A 17142-nucleotide genomic window follows, 5' to 3' on the forward strand; every position below is an offset into this window, starting at 1 on the left:
AAAACCATGACCAAAGAGAAATAACTCAAGAGACAAGGCAGAGAAGGGGTATGGTAAGAGAAGCCTTACGGGCAGCCAGGTTTCACATTGTGCACTGGGAGTGAGTGCACTAAAAATTCTGAGGGTCTGCTGTAGCATCAGGCATAGGAGTGGGGGAGTACTGGGCTGAGGAAGGGGTGGAGGGCAACTCATGCTAGAACAAGCACATGGTACTGCATTTCAGCTCTGCTGTAAGCATCCTGTCGTGTCTTGGGGTGGGCAGTGGAGGCACGCACATCCTAGAATTACAAAGGGACCCTGCACCGCCTACTTGATGGCTCCACCCTGAGCCAGGAAGTGAGTAGGCACCATGTTCCTAAGGGGTGGACTGTCTAGACGCCCCTGGCTCTCCACTCGGAGACTCTGTGTAAACCTTTATGATCTAGAAGCCCATACTTTGGTGATTTTTTTGTGAACTCCCTTGAACTAATGTATGGCAGTCCCTCCCTTCACCCCTTCCTTTTTTTGTGAACATAGCAAATAAGCATATTTTTAAACAGGAAATAGAAGAAAAAAACTCTCCATGATCTGAGTTGACCACAGGTAGCTCCTGATGCTTCCAGGGAGCTTTCAGAACTGAGTTTCCTTTCTCATTCAGCAAAGTCTGCTGTCCAGCTGAGAACCCAGGAGAGTAATCTTTTATACTCATCACTGAGTAACAGCTTTTTGTTCCTGTAGACATGATTGATTCTATAAGAGAGCAGCTTAAGAGCACCATAATTTAATGGAAATATGAAGTACATTGGTTTAGATATTATCCCTAAATAATAAAGGAGGCAGGAAATTTGTGGTGGGGAAAGGAAGTGGGGGAAAGGGAGTGGTCACAAAGCTGGGAAACACTAGGCTTTAGACTACAGTGTAGGAGCTAAGCCTACGTCTTAGCATTTTTCATAAAGAACTGACAATTTAATGAAATAAAAGGTAAAGATTTTTTGTTTTTAGAATCAATACTTTTGTGACAAGGATCATTGTACAAATGATTTCACTGGCAAAATAACATCATAGAAGTTTTATTTAAGAATGGGGAAACACCTTTCATTTCTCTATTTCTTACATTGTGGGTGTTCAGTCATTCAGTCGTGTCCTACTGTTTGCGACCCCATGGACTATAGCCCGCCAGGCTCCTCTGTCCATGGAATTCTTCAGGCAAAAGAATGCTGGAGTGGGTTGCCGTTTGCTACTGCAGAGGATCTCCCTGATCCAGGGATCGAACCCTCATCTCCTGTGTCTCCTGTGCTGGCAGGTGGATTCTTTATCACCTAGCCACCATTAAACCCCAACTAAGGTGAAATGCTGGAAAACAGGAAGTACTTGAGAAATGTCTGTTGAAATAATAAACTTTAAGAAATGAGCTGTTTTGTATAGAATATACGCATACTAAGAATTATAAGTAATATGTGTGTTTCAGCCAGCTAAGTCATTATTTGGATTGAGGAGTTCTTGCATGAATGGTTAGGAGGTCCCTATCTTTATTCTCATTATCAAAGGTTATCATGACCTTTCGATGTAGGAGATTTATGTGGGAGTGTTAGATTCGTCAAGGGGCAGAATTATTCAGTTCTCTCCAACAGAGTTTAGAAAAGGTCCTCAGCTTTCTATAAACTCACCTGTGCCTATACCTGTCTTCCTTTCCCTTTTTTTCAGCCTTGACGGACAACAAGAGTGCTTTTTCAACCTTTTTGTATTAGCACACCTTTAAATTAAGAGACTGAAGAAAAAAGTATAATGCCAGCAAATAATGAAGGGAAATGACTACATGAGGCAAACAAAGCTTCGGTGTCTGAACAGGAATCCCCAGTTATCATGCTGTTCATTGTCTTTCTTCAGCACCAGGTGACTATTGGAATGTTTACTGCCCCAGCTCTCTTACATGGTCTCAAATAGCTCTAACATGTCCCAGGAAAGACATGACCCATCTTTGGCACTGGCTCATCCCTGTGCTTGGTCTCTCACTTCTTTTTTTAAAAAACTTTTCTGAAGTGGGCCATTTTAAAAGTCTTTATTTAATTTGTTAAAATATTGCTTCTGTTTAATGTTTTGCTTTTGAGGGCACGAGGCACATGGGATCTTAACTCCCCAACCAGGGATGGAACCAGCGCCCCCTGCACTGGTACTCGAAGTCTTAACCACTGGACCACCACGGAAGTTCCCTTTACTTCTCATTTACAGGAAGCTGTAAGGAGCTCTCAGCCACCCTTCTGCACCTTCCCACTTAGCATCATTCTTGGCAGATATTGGCAATTGCAATGCGTATAAGGAATTGCAATACAAATTAACCTTAGATCACAATAATAAATCCATGTAGGGCAAGGAGATGAGGCCTGCCTTCTTCAGTGCAGGCTAAGCCCTGGGCTGTGTCCTCACCTCCTCTCCTTACTCCTCTGAGACTTTGTTCTCTGTCTTTTCTCTCTCCTTTATTCTCAGTGCCCCCAGATCTTGACTTCAAATCTCTATGCCTTCTTCACTCTGTCTTCCCAGCAACTCTTTTCACTAGCTTGGGGGAAGTCATCTATGTTCACGGGCTCATTCTGCACCATCCATGCATTGGCTTGGATGCAGCCTGGCTTCCGTGTACATTTGACTGAAATTGCGTTGACTCATTGGAAAAGACTCTGATGCTGGGAGGGATTGGGGGCAGGAGGAGAAGGGGACGACAGAGGATGAGGTGGCTGGATGGCATCACTGACTCAATGGATGTGCGTCTGAGTGAACTCCGGGAGTTGGTGATGGACAGGGAGGCCTGGCATGCTGTGATTCATGGAGTCGCAAAGAGTCGGACACGACTGAGCCACTGAACTGAACTGAACTCACCTTCTAATTTACAGCTCTTTTCAGGCCTCTCTTAGTACTAATTTACTGGATCTCTGCTGCATCTGCTCACCCCACATTCTTTCCTTTTCGAAATCCCTCTTTCCTTGACTTTTGTTCCATGCGTCTGAACATACCTTCTCTTTCTTTCCCAGAGCTCCTTTTTCTTCTGCCGACCCTGTAGGAGGGTTCTCGTGCTTGATCAGCTTTTCTTCTCAGGCTAATGGTCTCCCTGGGTGATTTTATCCACCCACAAGCTTTTTATCATCACTTCTTCATGGATGACTCTCAAGTCTAAATTTCCAGCCCAGGCTTCTCTTCTAAGCTTCCAATTCAACGTGTTCAAAGTGCATCTCTTCTTCCTCCTCTGAACTATACCTCCAGTTTCCTGTCTCATTTGGTGACACAACCATTATTCACTCAAGTCAGAAATCTGATGTTATCTTTGACTCTTTCTCCCTCCTACTCAGTTATCAATTCTCACTGTTTTTTTCTTTTTTCCCTCAGTAGTTCTTGAACAAGTCTTTCCAGTTCGTCCTTGCAGTCATAACTCATTTCTTCTGTCCAGATGGCAGATCCTGCTGTTTCTAGACCTCTTCTAGCCAGTTCATGTTCCACAGAGGCAGGAGATTGATCTCTTTAAGCCTAAACCAGGGATAAACCTGGTTTAAACCCAAAGCTAAACCTAACCCTACCCACATTCAGCTATAGTTTAGTTGGAGAGTCAGACATCATTAATCAAAGAGTCACACACACAAAGTCCAACTCTTTATACAGTTGGAGAAGATGAAGGAGAGGCATATAGAGCCTTGAGGGCCTAAGACAGAGAGACTGACTACTCAGGAGATCAAGACGAATGAGTTAAGATCTAAAAGAAGCTACAAGTTAACCAGCTTGGATGAGCTGTGTATTGTCAAGTAGTCTGCCGTGAATGCTTTTTCTTTCATTTTTGCACTTCTTAATAAACTGCAAACATTTTCGTGGTTAAAATTCATTCATGACACTGAAGTATTTTAGGCATAGCATTCAATCAAATGGATAAATTGCAGTTTAATATATTTCCTAATGTTAATATGTCAGTTTGCTACTTTTTATTATGAATTATGCTGCAAGGAATATTTTTGCCCATATATCTCTGTGTATGTCTATGATAATTTCCTAAAGGTATTATTTCTACAAGTGGGAGTGCTGCATCCCAGGGTGTGCTTATTAAAGTTTCTGCAACCAACTGCCAAACTGCGCCCCGCACAGGCTGTCCTGACCTGCTTTCCTTCCACCGGTGGTGTGCGGATGCTGACTCTGCATGCTCACCAGCTCTGGGACACCTCTCTTTTCAATCTTGACAGATTTTAATTATTTAAATAAATGGCATCTCACTGAAGTTTTAATTTTAACGTCTTTGCTTGCCATCGAGGATGCACTTCTAAATAGATTTCTTTTGGTGTAAATTTCTTCTGCCGGTTGTTTGTTTGTGTCACTAGATGGTTTTCAGATTGACTCGGTATTTTTTCCTTATTAGCCTGCTGAGGGCAGAGGCATTTTGGTCCCAATCTGTTCCCCAACACAATATTGGTCCTAATAGGAGGATTTATTTCAAGGATTTTTTTTAAAAAATCTTCACTGAATCTGTTACAATATTGCTTCTGTGTTTTTGTTTGTTTTTGACCAAGAGGAATGTGGGCTCTTAGCTCCCTGAGCAGAGATTGAACTCGCACCCTTGCATTGGAAGGTAAAGTCTTAACCACTGGACAGCAGGGAAGCCCCTAGGAAGATGTGTTTAACTGATTGGTTTCTAGGGCTTTGCCAACTACCTGGCCTGAATGAGGACAGCAGCTGATGAGGAGTGGGCTTTACTGTCTTAGACAATCACCATGGTTAGAGAACACGGTCTTCCTTCTAAGTCACGCAGTTTGGTGACAAACAGAAGATTCACTTCTGCTACGATCCAGCCCATGTATGTAACCTTAAAGATCCTTGAAAGGCAGGAGGAAGTGAGCTGAGTGGTTTAACTTGTCTCTTCAATACTATTTTCTCCTTTCAACCTCCAGCTTCCGAGGGGTCATAATGAAGCCTTCAACTCGGGACTCTTGTAGAACCAAGGAGGAGACCAGTGGACAAATACTGCAGAGTGGGCAAGGTTCCCAGCTAAGCACCCTGACATCACTAGGACCTATGAATGAATAATCAGTCTTCAGTGTTTTGCAAGGGAAGAATGAGGATGATGGAAAGAAGATAAAAGCATACAATATAAGGAATTATTTAAAGATATGTGGGTTTATCTGATAAAAGAAATGATTTCAGGAGTGAGAAAATATAAAATCTGTCCTCAACTGCACTTTAAATATGAAAGTTACAAAAAACCAAAAAATTTTATAACTCTAATTGATATGACATAATGGACTAAAAAAGGAACACGGTTTACTGTGTGCAGGCTACTACTGCTGATACGTTTATTCATTCATTCATTCATTTTTCATTCACTTAGCAAATATCTTTTAAATTCCTAACAGGAGCCAGAAACTGTGGTGAGTGCTGAAAACTCAGAGGAGAACAAGACAGCCATTATCTGTCTGGAGATGAGAGAAGCAGGAGTATCAGGATCAGCAATTTGTGCTGCTCTTGGAGACTGTCAGCTGTAGTGAGTAACATGCTGACTTCGTTTGAGTGGCTTCGTTTATCATAACAGTGGGAGATAAGGGGCTAGAAGAATTTGTAAGAGACACTGTTAATACCAGTGCTGGTGGTCATTGAGTAGTCATAGGAAGAGCTTGCAGAATCTCTTGGGTAAAAGGAAAGTATAACCAGACACTGGATTTGCTCAGTGATATTTAAGTTTTAAAACTACCTACTTAGAGTTATTTGTTTTTGTTGTTCAGTTGCTAAGTCATATCTAACTCTTTGTGATTCCATGGACTGCAGCATGCCAGGCTTCCCTGTCCTTCACTATCTCTTGGAATTTGCTCAGATTCATGTCCATTGAATCAGTAACCATCTTATCCTCTCTTGCCTCCTTCTCCTCCTGCCTTCAATCTTTCCCAGCATCAGGGTCTTTTCCAGTGAGTTGATTCTTCGCATCAGGTGGCCAAAATATTGGAGCTTCTGCTTCTGCATCAGTTCTTCTAATGAATGTTCAGGGTTGATTTCCCTTAGGGTTGACCAGTTTGACCTCTTTGCAGTCCAAGGACTCTCAAGAGTCTTCTCTACTGCCACAATTTGAAAGCATCAATTTCTCAATAGTAAGCCTTCTTTATGTCCTTCTCTCACATTCATACATGACTACTGGGAAAACCATAGCTCTGACTATACAGACCTTTGTCGGCTAAGTGATGTCTCTGCTTTTTAATACGCTGTTTAGATTTATCATAGCTTTCCTTCCAAGGAGCAAGTTTCTTTTAATTTCATGCCTCAGTCACTGTCTGCAGTGACTTTGAAGCCCCAGAAAAGAAAATCTGTCACTGTCCACTTTCCCCCCTTCTATTTGCCACAAAGTGATGGAATTGGATGCCATGATCTTAGTTTTCTTTGAATGAATTTTTAGCCAGCCTTTTCACTTTCCTCTTTCACCTTCATTAAGAGGCTCTTTAATTCTTCTTTGCTTTCTGCCATTAGAGTGGTATTATTTGGATATCTGAGATTATTGATATTTCTCCCAACAATCTTGATTCGAGCTTGTGCTTCATCCAGCCTGGCATTTTGCATGATGTACTCTGCATATCCTTTATTGTCAAAATGTCTTCATGAAACAAAAATACCCACTTTGTCTTGAGTCTAAAACTCTCTCACTTTAATTTCCTTTCTTATTGAATGATTCTAACTAAGATGTCTTATTATAGAAGGTACGTTTTCCTGGGTTGCTACTTTGAACAATGGGACAGCCTGCATTCAATTTCCAACTCTTGCCGTGCTTGACTAAGTGTCAAGAAATGCCAATGACCAGAAGCTGTAGGGAAGTAGATTTTGGTTCAGCATAAGGAAGAAGAATTTTATTAAGGAAGAAAAACAGGATTACCATTTCTTTCCAAATGGTAGTGAATTGTCTCTCTATTAACAGCAATGATGATAAAGATGAGGGTGATAGCTTGGGATCATCAGATGTAATTATATATATTATTATATATAGGATTCCCTGGTGGCTCAGATGTTAAAGTGTCTGCCTGATATGCAGGAGATCTGGGTTCGATCCCTGGGTCAGGAAGATCCCCTGGAGAGAAAATGTCAACCCACTCCAGTACTCTTGCCTGGAAAATCTCATGGATGGAGGAGCCTGGTAGGCTACAGTCCATGGGGCCACAAAGAGTCAGACATGACTGAGGGCCTTCTCTTTCTTTCTATTATACATATAATAATATACATTATAACTATATATAATTATAATGTTATATAATATAATTATATAATTATATATATACATATATAATGGATAAACTATAAGGTCCTATGGTATAGCACAGAGAACTATATTCAGTATCCTGTGATCAACCATAATGGGGAAGAATATAAAAAAAGAATGTTCATCAACCCACTCCAGTATTCTTTCCCGGAGAATCCCATGGCTAGAGGAGCCTAGTGGGTTACAGTCCATGGGGTCACAAGGAGTTGAACGTGACCGAGCGACTAAGCATGTGTATATATTTGTAACTGAATTGCTTTGTTGACAGAGGATGCGATGGCTGGATGGCATCAGTAACTTGATGGGCATGAGTCTGAGTGAACTCCGGGAGTTGGTGATAGACAGGGAGGCCTGGCGTGCTGCGATTCATGGGGTCGCAAAGAGTCGGACACGACTGAGCGACTGAACTGAACTGAACAGCAGAAATTAGCACATTGTAAATCATCTATACTTCAATTAAAAAGTACCTGCAAATAATACAAAACAAAACCACATTTTAAAAAAAGATGAGGATGATAGTAACAGCAATGACAGTTCTTATCCACATACTATGTTCCCATGTGCTGCCTACAGATTTTGCATACTTGATTTCATTTAATCTCAAAAATACCTAAGATGTGTATTTAATCTCAAAAATACCTAAAATCCACACACATATATAGATGATAAAAATGCAGGTGAACCACACTGAATTACTGACCCAAAGTCACACAGTTAGAAAGGGACACATCAAACTCTGAACACAGGCTTTGGAGCTGGCACTCCAAAGCCTTGGTTCTCAATTATTAGGCTATTGGCTCAGGTTTTCATCATTGGAGGAGTTCAAGCACACATTGGGTTATTGAATTAATGAAACTTTAAGGAAGGATTCAAACTTCAGATAAGATTGAGGTCACCAGACTAGGTAACAACTAAGTCAGTCATTTCTAAGCATTTTGAGTGATAGTTCCTATAGAATTTGACAACAGTCTGTGGGCTTTCTCCCTAGAAAAGTCCATGTTTGTACACAGCAGCAAACCGTCACCATGCAACCTTTTGGGGAGTAAGGTTGCTCATGTCTGCCTGGGTACCACCTGAGGGTCCTGTGTAGAAGGTCCTTGCTCACAAGACACTTTTGCTCAGAACCTGCTTTTGGAGGTGAATTTCCCTCCAACTTCTGACTTACAGGTGTGGAGGCGGCTCCACCATCATTCGACACTAATGGGAAAAAGCCAAACAAAACACTGGAGTAACAAGGAGTAGCCCTTTTTACACATTTCTTAGAGCAGGCTTCATGTGCCCTTGGAAATCTCTCCCTTGGCTGTTACAGCTTCAGGTGCGTTCTGAATGACTCAGGAATGGAGACACGAACTGTATGTAAAGCCTCTCCTCATATTATTATTTATGGGCCCCAAGAGCCCGTACCTCCCCAGAAAGCCCCATAGCCAATAAAGAAGGGAAGTGAAGTCTGGGGAGGAGGGGCAAGATCGAGGAGGGAAAAGTGTCTTGGAAGGAAATATTTTTATGTGTTGTTGATTTCTGGTTCCTGCCTCGCCTCGCCGCGCATGTGTTTCCAATCTGGAATGAACTCCTGAGCCCAGGATCTAGAGAGAGGCCATCAAGCCCAGGCCCTCCTCTGCGGCTCCACACCCCTCTCCCCTCCTGTGCTCCAGCGGCTGGGAGCTCTGGTTCTCCGGGTCTGGAAGACATTCCTCAGCTGGCCCCAGGTCTCTGAGTTTGGCACCCACCTCAGAAACATACACGTCTGTCTGTGACCACGTGTGCACTGCACGGGCTTTCATTCTCATTGAAGCTTCTTGTTTGGACATTGGATGGCAGGCCTTTCTGGGGGATTGCAGATGCCTGTTAGGGCCTTCTGTGTCCCCAAGGGAAGGTTGCGGCATTCTTCCTCTCCTCCCCCCAGCCCTGCGATTTCAGTGCATTGTTACACGCTGAATTGCTTTGGCGCCCGTCCTGGAGTGAGCTTTTCAGCACAGGTTCCTGACAGTTTCTGGGGGACTCTCTGCGGGGAGGCAGGTTTGCAGAGCAGGAGACGCAGGCCAAAGGCTGTGCAGAAAGCATGCTTCTGTGGCTCCAGCCTCACTTCTGCTCTGCTCTGACTTGGGGCTTCAGACTGTCACTGAGACATTGGTGACAGCCTCCCAGTTCTTTCCTCCGCCTCCGCTTTTGTTCTCATTCAGTTCCTCCACCCTGCTAAGTGCCCAGCAGTGTTTGTCAATGGCAAAAATGTCATTTTGTAGCTGAAAAGTCTCCAAGCACCTCCCTGATATCTTGTTTTCGATGGTAATCACAATAACTTCTCCCAGTTACAAGCTCTCACTCTGTGCCAGGCACCTGGGCAAGTATATTTTGTGCAGAACTCCCCATAATCTCCCAAACAACCCTACCAGGTGGGGCTTACTGTTCGTCAGTTCACCGATGAGAATCTTGAGAGTCTGGCCCCAAGGTCATGCAGTCAGTGTAATATTGTATTAAGGCCCTGTGGCCCATACCTACACAGAGGCACCAAGGGGTGGGTCAGTGTAGCCAGGCTTCTGCTTGCCAAGCCCTTGGCCTCCAAGAGAAACCCCTTTTCTGATTTGCTCTGTGTTCAGGGGGCAAGTTTCATTTGGGGGTCTTAACCAGACACCCGCTGTGGTTGCTGCCTTCTGGGTTAGTTTGTTTGGTGCTGGTGCTGGTAGGGATACACGGCTCATCAGATGAGGCTCCTAAGCTCAGAAATGCACAGTTGTGTCGGGAGATGGTGCAGTGGAGGAGGCAGATGGCTGGTGGGTGATTCTACTCCTGTGAGCTAAGTATAAAGGCAGGACTATGCACAATGCACTATGGGAATGCAGCAGAAAACCATCTAGGGCACCCTGGACAGGGAGCAGAGCACCCAGAAAATGTCCAGGAAGACTTCCGGGAGGAAAATGATGTCTGAGAAGTCCTAACCCCGAGGCCTAGTTGGCCAGATGGAGGCGGATGCAAAGAAGGAGTTCCAGGCAGTGGGAACAAGAGCACTGTAGTAACGCGCGTACCACACATCCTGGGAAAACCCGTTTGTGAGTGAATTTACAGTGGAGCAACTTTAAATATGAAGGGAAGAGTCAGTTGGAGACTGGTCCGATTAAACCTATGAAAGCTCTTTACACATATGTCCCATTCACTGAAGTAAGGGCAGACCTTCCATGCAATTTGATTTATCCTGAAGAAGCCTGCTTTGTCCTGCCAGGTCCCAGGAATGCAAGGAGGCTGGGGTGTTTCAGGGGAGAGAGCATTTAGTCACCTGTATTGAGATACATATCACTTCTGGGCAAGTTTTCTGACACTTCCTCCTAAGTGTCTGGGACATTTGTTGTCTTCACTCTGCTCAGTGTCTGTCTGGGGTGAAGCCCACCCTGTTGCCTGCCTGTCCCACCCACCTCTGCTCCATTTTCACTCCCAGTTTCACTGGCTAAGCAATTCTAAAGTCCCTTCCACTTCCTTATCCCCAAGGCTTCAGTGTATGACATCTACTCTCACTATACATTGTTTCCATTCTGCTTTTGCACTATTTAAAAATGTATCCTAATTGATACCCGCATAGAGTCCAATAGTGTGACAGGGCTTTAAATTCCAAGCCCAATCTCACTACCATGCTCATATACACGGGCATATACCCTGAGAAACCGTAGTTCACAGACGTGTGCACCCCAGTGTTCACTACAGCACTGTTTACAATAGCCAGGACATGGAAGCAACCTAAAGTCCATCGACAGAGGAATGGATAAAGATGTGGTACACACATACAATGCAACATTACTCAGCCATTACAAGGAATAAAACTGGGCCATCTGCAGAGTTGTGGAAGGGCCTAGAGACTGTTATACAGAGGAAATAAGTCAGAAAGAGAAAAACATTATTTATCTGATTATGAAAAAGTCATTAATAATAAATAAATCATTAGTTCTTTAATTACTTCCTCCCTTAGATTTTATTTGTCCCCTTTGATTGGAAATTGGATACAAGACTGTTTATATTTGTCCTCTCATTTCTCATTTTCCTCTTCTTGATTCCATTTTTGAAACTTTGGTTCTGGGACATTTCCTGAGCTTTAATTTCCTCTCCATCCTTTTTTTTTTTTTTTTTTTGTAGTTTTAAATTTTCGCTGTCACTTTGAATCCCCAGGAGCTCTTTCTACCTCTCTGAATGTGACTTTCTTCCAAAAGCACCCTGTTCTTAAATGTGTTCTCATCTTATCTGAGGATGGTTTTGGGTTTTTTTGGCTGTGCTCAGTATGTGGTGTCTTGGTTCCTTTGTCAGGGATCGAACCTGCCCCCTGCATTGGAAGCACAGAGTCTTAAGCACTGGACCACCAGGGAAGGCCCTATCTGAGGATGTTAATAGTTTGTTTTATTAAAAAAAAAAAGTGTTGCCTGCTCCCTCCATTGTCTGTCTGTCTGTCTCTCTGTGCGAATACGATTTTTCCATTTAATTCCTATCATGTTAAAGACTTTAATAAAATGTTTAGTGACCCCAATTGTCCATGCTTACTTAATAGCGAGACACTAAAAAACCCTTTGGAAGTGCTTGAGTGGCGCCTCAGCTTGATGACGGGGCAGTTTCACTGTAACATTTTTTGCTGGAGAAGGAGTGACCCACAGTTGTCAGTATTGTCAATTGTCGGTCTTCTCTTGAATTCAAAGACTCCTGCAGTCTCCTGACTAGAAAAGCACAGGCCTGGCTTGCAGGGTCCTGGTGTATGTGGGGCACATGAGTGGGGGGCCTCCTGTTTCAGTCTGGAAAACTTCACCTCATCCCTCTGTTTCCATGGAGCTTACTTGCTTTGCCCTTTGCCGGTGGGGGAGAGGGGCGGGTGGTGGTGTCCCCAAGTCCAGAACCTCAGAGATGCAATTCTTGCTGCTGGTTTTGGGGAGACACAGCCATCAGGGTCTACAGGGTTGGAAAGGGGCCAGGGAAGGGCCTGACCTCTGATATAAGCTTGCTTTCCTCCTCAGCCTTCAAACTGCCTCGTCCACCAACTTCTGAGTCTTTCTGAGGTTTGGTGGTCTGACGTGGCTTCTTGTTGGGAGGGTGAGTCCTCTAAGCTCACTCACTTTTTCATTTTTGCCCCTCTGGTAGGGTGTTCTCATTTATCCATTCACTTCCTATCTTCCAATGTTCGTTGATGTCTGTCTGTTGCTGTCTTCACTCTCATTCTCTGTGTCTCCCTATCATTTCCTAATTTTACCTCCATTTTAATGGCATTTTAAAAGAGAATATAGGCTAGTGATTTTGTTCACATGACCACATCCAAGTGGAAGTTATTTTACCTTCCTTTTCCTTTCCTGATCTTTAATCCCTCTTTTTAAAATAGTTTACAGTAGTAGAGAATGCATTTTGACTATGTTGATACTAAAAAGCTTGCATTTACCAAAGAATCTAAAAATAGAAAATTTGCATGTTTTGGAATTGTGAGTAAAGGAAAGTTGCCAATGGCTTTTGGTGTCTGAAATAAGTCCAAGTCTGTGAGTATTCTCAGTTCCCAGAAGAGGCAATGTGGTGGTCCCTTGAGGCACGACACTGGATGGCGGTCCGGAGACTTGACTGCTTCTTTCCAACTTCAGTTCTCCCACTAGGTAGCTGTGCAAACTTGGGTGGACTAGTTCTCCTCTCTGGGACTCAATTTCCCCCAGAAGAAGATTCCTCGTGTTCTTTATTGCTCCGTCTGTGTTTTTAAGTCCCTGAGATTGAGCACTCATGTAAAGAAGGTCAGTTGCTGGCAAGGAATCACACGTGAAGGCAAACACCCAATAGAGGGTTCATGTTCTAATGCAGTCCTTACATTTTGTTACATTTTCTCTGTGTGTTCTCAAAGAATAGTCTTAATTTAGGGGAAGATACTTTTTCCCACTGTCCCTGAGGGACCTTCCCCTCTCCCTGGAGTTTTGGTGCCAGCTGACTTCCAAGCAAAAGAATCTTGGCTTTTTCTCAAATATGAAGCAGCCCTAAAAATGGAATAAGTTCTTTTGCTCGGAAGAGTCTTGCTTCCCCCCCTGCGGCACCCCCCCCCATTTAGGGATATATTTGTGCATTTGAGTGTTTAATTTCCTCTTTTTCCTCTAGATCTTAGGTTCCATGAGGGCAGGGACTTGGTGTGTCTTATTTCTTGCTCTGTCTGTTGTTCCTTGCCCAGAGCCGGACACATTATAGGTGATTCAATGAATAAAGTGGATAGTAACAATTTAGAGATTCTAAAGGCATCCATTCCCCAGAGAAAAGGACTCTTGGCATGACAAGAAATTTAACTGTAGATGTTCTCTTATCTTCAGATGAGGGAAAGTGGGGAAGGGCAACTTTTCATAGTGGATGAAGAAAAACAGTGGGGCTTTTATCTGAAACCAATAGAGAATGCTCTGGAGAGTTTGAAGAAAGTTGGGGTTAATTCATTCTGCTTGCCTTTGGCCCAGAATATGAGCCTTGTATGATTAATGATTGGGGAGTTGAATAAAAAGAAAAGTTACTGTATCTTTAGTCTATTACATATATTGTTTTAATTATTTCAATAAAATATTAATGTAGTATTTTTATTCTGACTTTACAGATAAGAGAACAGAAAGACAGAACATTTATATAAATTGCTCACTAATACAAGCGATAATGCTAGAGGTAGATTTTAAACTCAGAGAGTCCAACTTCTTAGCATCTTAAAAAGATTAAAGATAAGAAAGAGTTCTTATATTTATCTTCATTTTTACTATTTCCAACATTCTTCATTTGTTTGTGTAGATCCAAATTTCCATTTGGTGTCGTATTCTTTCTTCTTTTAGAGTAGGACTGGTGGTAATTCACTCTCTTGGGTTTCTTGTGTGTATGTGTGTCTGAAAGCATATATTAAAAAGACTCTTTTGTTTTCTTGTGGTTTATTATAAGGACCAACGATAGGTCCTTATTGGTTATGTATTTTATTTATTTATTTATCCCAGCATATGGGATCTTAGTTCTCTGACCAGGAATTGAACCTGTGCTCCCTGTAATGGAAGCATGGAATCCTAACTACTGGACCACCAGGGAAGTCCCTCAAAGAATATTTTCAAAAATCCGCTTTTGAAAGATATTTTCACTGAGGATAGACATCTGGACTGACATTTTTTTCTTTTAGTGTTTAAAGGTGTCTCCCTATGGTCTTGTAGTCTACATAACTTCTGATTAGAAGTCTGGGAGAATCCTTATCTTTATTTCTTTACATGTCATGTATCTTTCTTCTCTTGCCGAATTCAAATTTTTCTCTTTATCTTTGGTTGAAAGCAGGTTAAATATGATGTCTGTGAGTGTGCGTATGCATATGTTTTAATCCTGTTTGTGATTCTTTGAGCTTCTTGGATCTGTGGTTTGTTTCTTCCATTAATTTTGGAAAATTCTTAACCACCGGTTCTTCCAACATTTCTTCTGTCCTGTTCTCTCTCTTTTACTTTTGGAACTCCAATTACACACAGGTTAGACTTTTGCTGTTGCCTCACAGCGCCTCCATGCTCTGTTATGTTGTTTCCTGCTCTTTTGGTGTCTCTGTTTCAACCCCTTGGGAAGAAAATCGCCTATTCCTTTGGAGTTTCCTCTCTTCTCTTCAAGTCAACTTCTTGTCTACCAGAAAGCCTATTATCAAACTTTACCTCTTCATTTGGTGACAACTGAATTGTTTAGTTCTATGTGATGCAATAATAGGCAGTTACATGGGTAAAGACAGAAACTTTGATTTTTCAGACATTACCTCTGGCTGTAAGAGACATGAGCCTAACTGGAGAGAGAAGCCTTGTCCCATAGGACAGCATATGGGAGAGGCAGCATGAGATGGTTATCCTAATATGGGCCTGCCTGGGTTCAAGTTTTTTACTGGTCCTATGGTTTTAGCTAACTACCTGAGCCGCATTTTCCTTATTTACGGTGGGAATACTGCCATCACCTCATACATCTCCTATGCCTTAAATGAGGAATGACATGTAAAGCATTTAGGTTGGCCTGAGGCACGTGTTGGTCTCTAATGGTTGCTGGATCTGAATGTAATAGAATCAGTGATTGTACTAGTTGGCTGGGGCTGCTGTAACAAGGTGCACAGACTGGGCAGCTTAAACCACAGAAACGTACCCTCTCACAGTTCTGGAAGCTAGAAGTCCAAGATCAAGGTGTCAGCAGTGTAGGCTCCTTCTGAAGGTGATGAGGAAGACATGCTCTGTGCTTCTCTCCCAGCGTCTTGTGCTTTTCTAGAAATCCCTGATGTTTGGTGGCGTGTGGACACATCACCCAAATTTCCACCTTCACATTCAGATGGTGTTCTTCCTGTGTGCATGTCTGTGTGTAGCATTTCACAAGCACAATGATCATATCGGTATAGGGGTCCACTCAACTCCAAATATATCCTCATCTTAACCAATCACATTTTCAACAACCATCTTTTCAAATAAGCTCATGGAAACTTCCCTGGTGATCCAGTGTTTGAGACACCAAGGGGGCTTAAACACCTGCAGAGGGCGCAGGTTCTGTCCCTGGTGGGGGAACTAAGATCCCACATGCCTCACAAACAAACAACAAAAGATACCCAAATAAGGTCACGTTCTGAGTTGCGCAGTACTTCAACATATGAATTTGGTGGTGGGGGTGGCTGTGTACCACTTAATCCCGAACAGTGGTAAGGAAGAAATATTCTAGAGAAGGTAGAGGAGGTGGAGATAGGTCACTAGTATCCAAATGATCCACGAAACCTTCTTCGATTCCCGTGGAACTTGACCCAGGACTTGGCAGCTGACAGTAACTTAGTGGTGGTGACACAAGGGCCGTGTGACCCTGGGGGAAAATGTGATGAGCAAAGATGTCAAGGCAGAAATGTGGAGATGTGATTGGCTGGACTGGTGAGCAGGGGCCTGGGAGTAATCTGAAGGCCCTTGACTGCTGAACTAAGGAGTTTGCACTTCATAGTCTTGGCAGGAAGAAGCTATTGAAAGATTATGACGCATACCACAGAGACAAGTCAGCAGTGCAAAGGAAACCTGAAATATGTAAATACTAGCTCCAGTCACTGAAAATGACACCAGAGACCCACATTACTAGTGAATTCACTACGAGTAACTTTGCAGCTGGGGATTGGATTGCATGAACTCCTCCTGTGTCCACTCTGTAGCTCTTTGCATATAATTCGGCTCCTCGGCCGGTTGGACTTAGGCGTGCAGTCTGTAATCAGTTGAGAGCTGGTCTGTGGGCCAAGTGTCAGGGTTTATATGGGGATCAGACCGTATGAGTAGGATTCACAGTGTTCTCAAGGCTGAAGGGAGGATATACAGTGGAGATCTGGCTGACTGCATTACTCAGAAATGCCGGTAAGGCAGGGGGAGCTCAGAGGAAGGGACAGTTGGCTCACTGCACAGAACGATGGCAGAAAACGCACAGAGCAGCGTTGAGGTGTTCTGGTGTCACAGGCTGCCATGGCTCACTGCCCAGGCTGTTCATCCTTGCTCCATTAGAATCTCAACACCTAGATCATCCAAGAACCAAAACCTCATGGAAAAGTGAAAAATTTACTCCATCCATCAATTGTTTGATCTATAAGATGCCAGCTGATTTCAAGGGAAACTACTGTTTAATCTCAGTTGTCAGTTTCCATGGCAGCACACTAGCACAGTCCTAGTGTCTGATGCATTGCACCCGTCACTCAACACACGGGCAGCATCTGGCACCACGCAATTCTTGTGGCCACCCCGCGGTCACCGCAGACCATGTAAGCTCAGTAATTAACTTGTCAACACTCTCCACTGGTGGCCAGAAATTCCCACTGGTCCTGGAGGGCTTGGCTCAGGGTGTGAGCCATGGTGTGGGCAGGTTTCCTTACCCTGACTCTTGGAAGCACGCCTGGCACTTCTGGTGGGTGAGTTTGTTGCTCATCTGTGTACTCTCAG

The 17142-nt window shown here is 43.3% G+C and overlaps 1 long non-coding RNA gene across 3 annotated transcripts in view; it reads left to right on the plus strand.

Moving 5' to 3' along the window:
• The window catches only part of LOC138426794 (uncharacterized), a 118742-nt gene that overhangs the window by 82993 nt on the left and 18607 nt on the right, over positions 1–17142 (plus strand). For all 3 annotated transcript variants that reach the window (XR_011251747.1, XR_011251748.1, XR_011251746.1), the window contains one exon: positions 1684–1872. This is a non-coding gene — a long non-coding RNA (uncharacterized lncRNA). The remainder of the gene's footprint in view (positions 1–1683; positions 1873–17142) is intronic.

Source organism: Ovis canadensis, chromosome 21 (assembly GCF_042477335.2).
Source record: "Ovis canadensis isolate MfBH-ARS-UI-01 breed Bighorn chromosome 21, ARS-UI_OviCan_v2, whole genome shotgun sequence".
Lineage (NCBI taxonomy): Eukaryota > Metazoa > Chordata > Mammalia > Artiodactyla > Bovidae > Ovis > Ovis canadensis.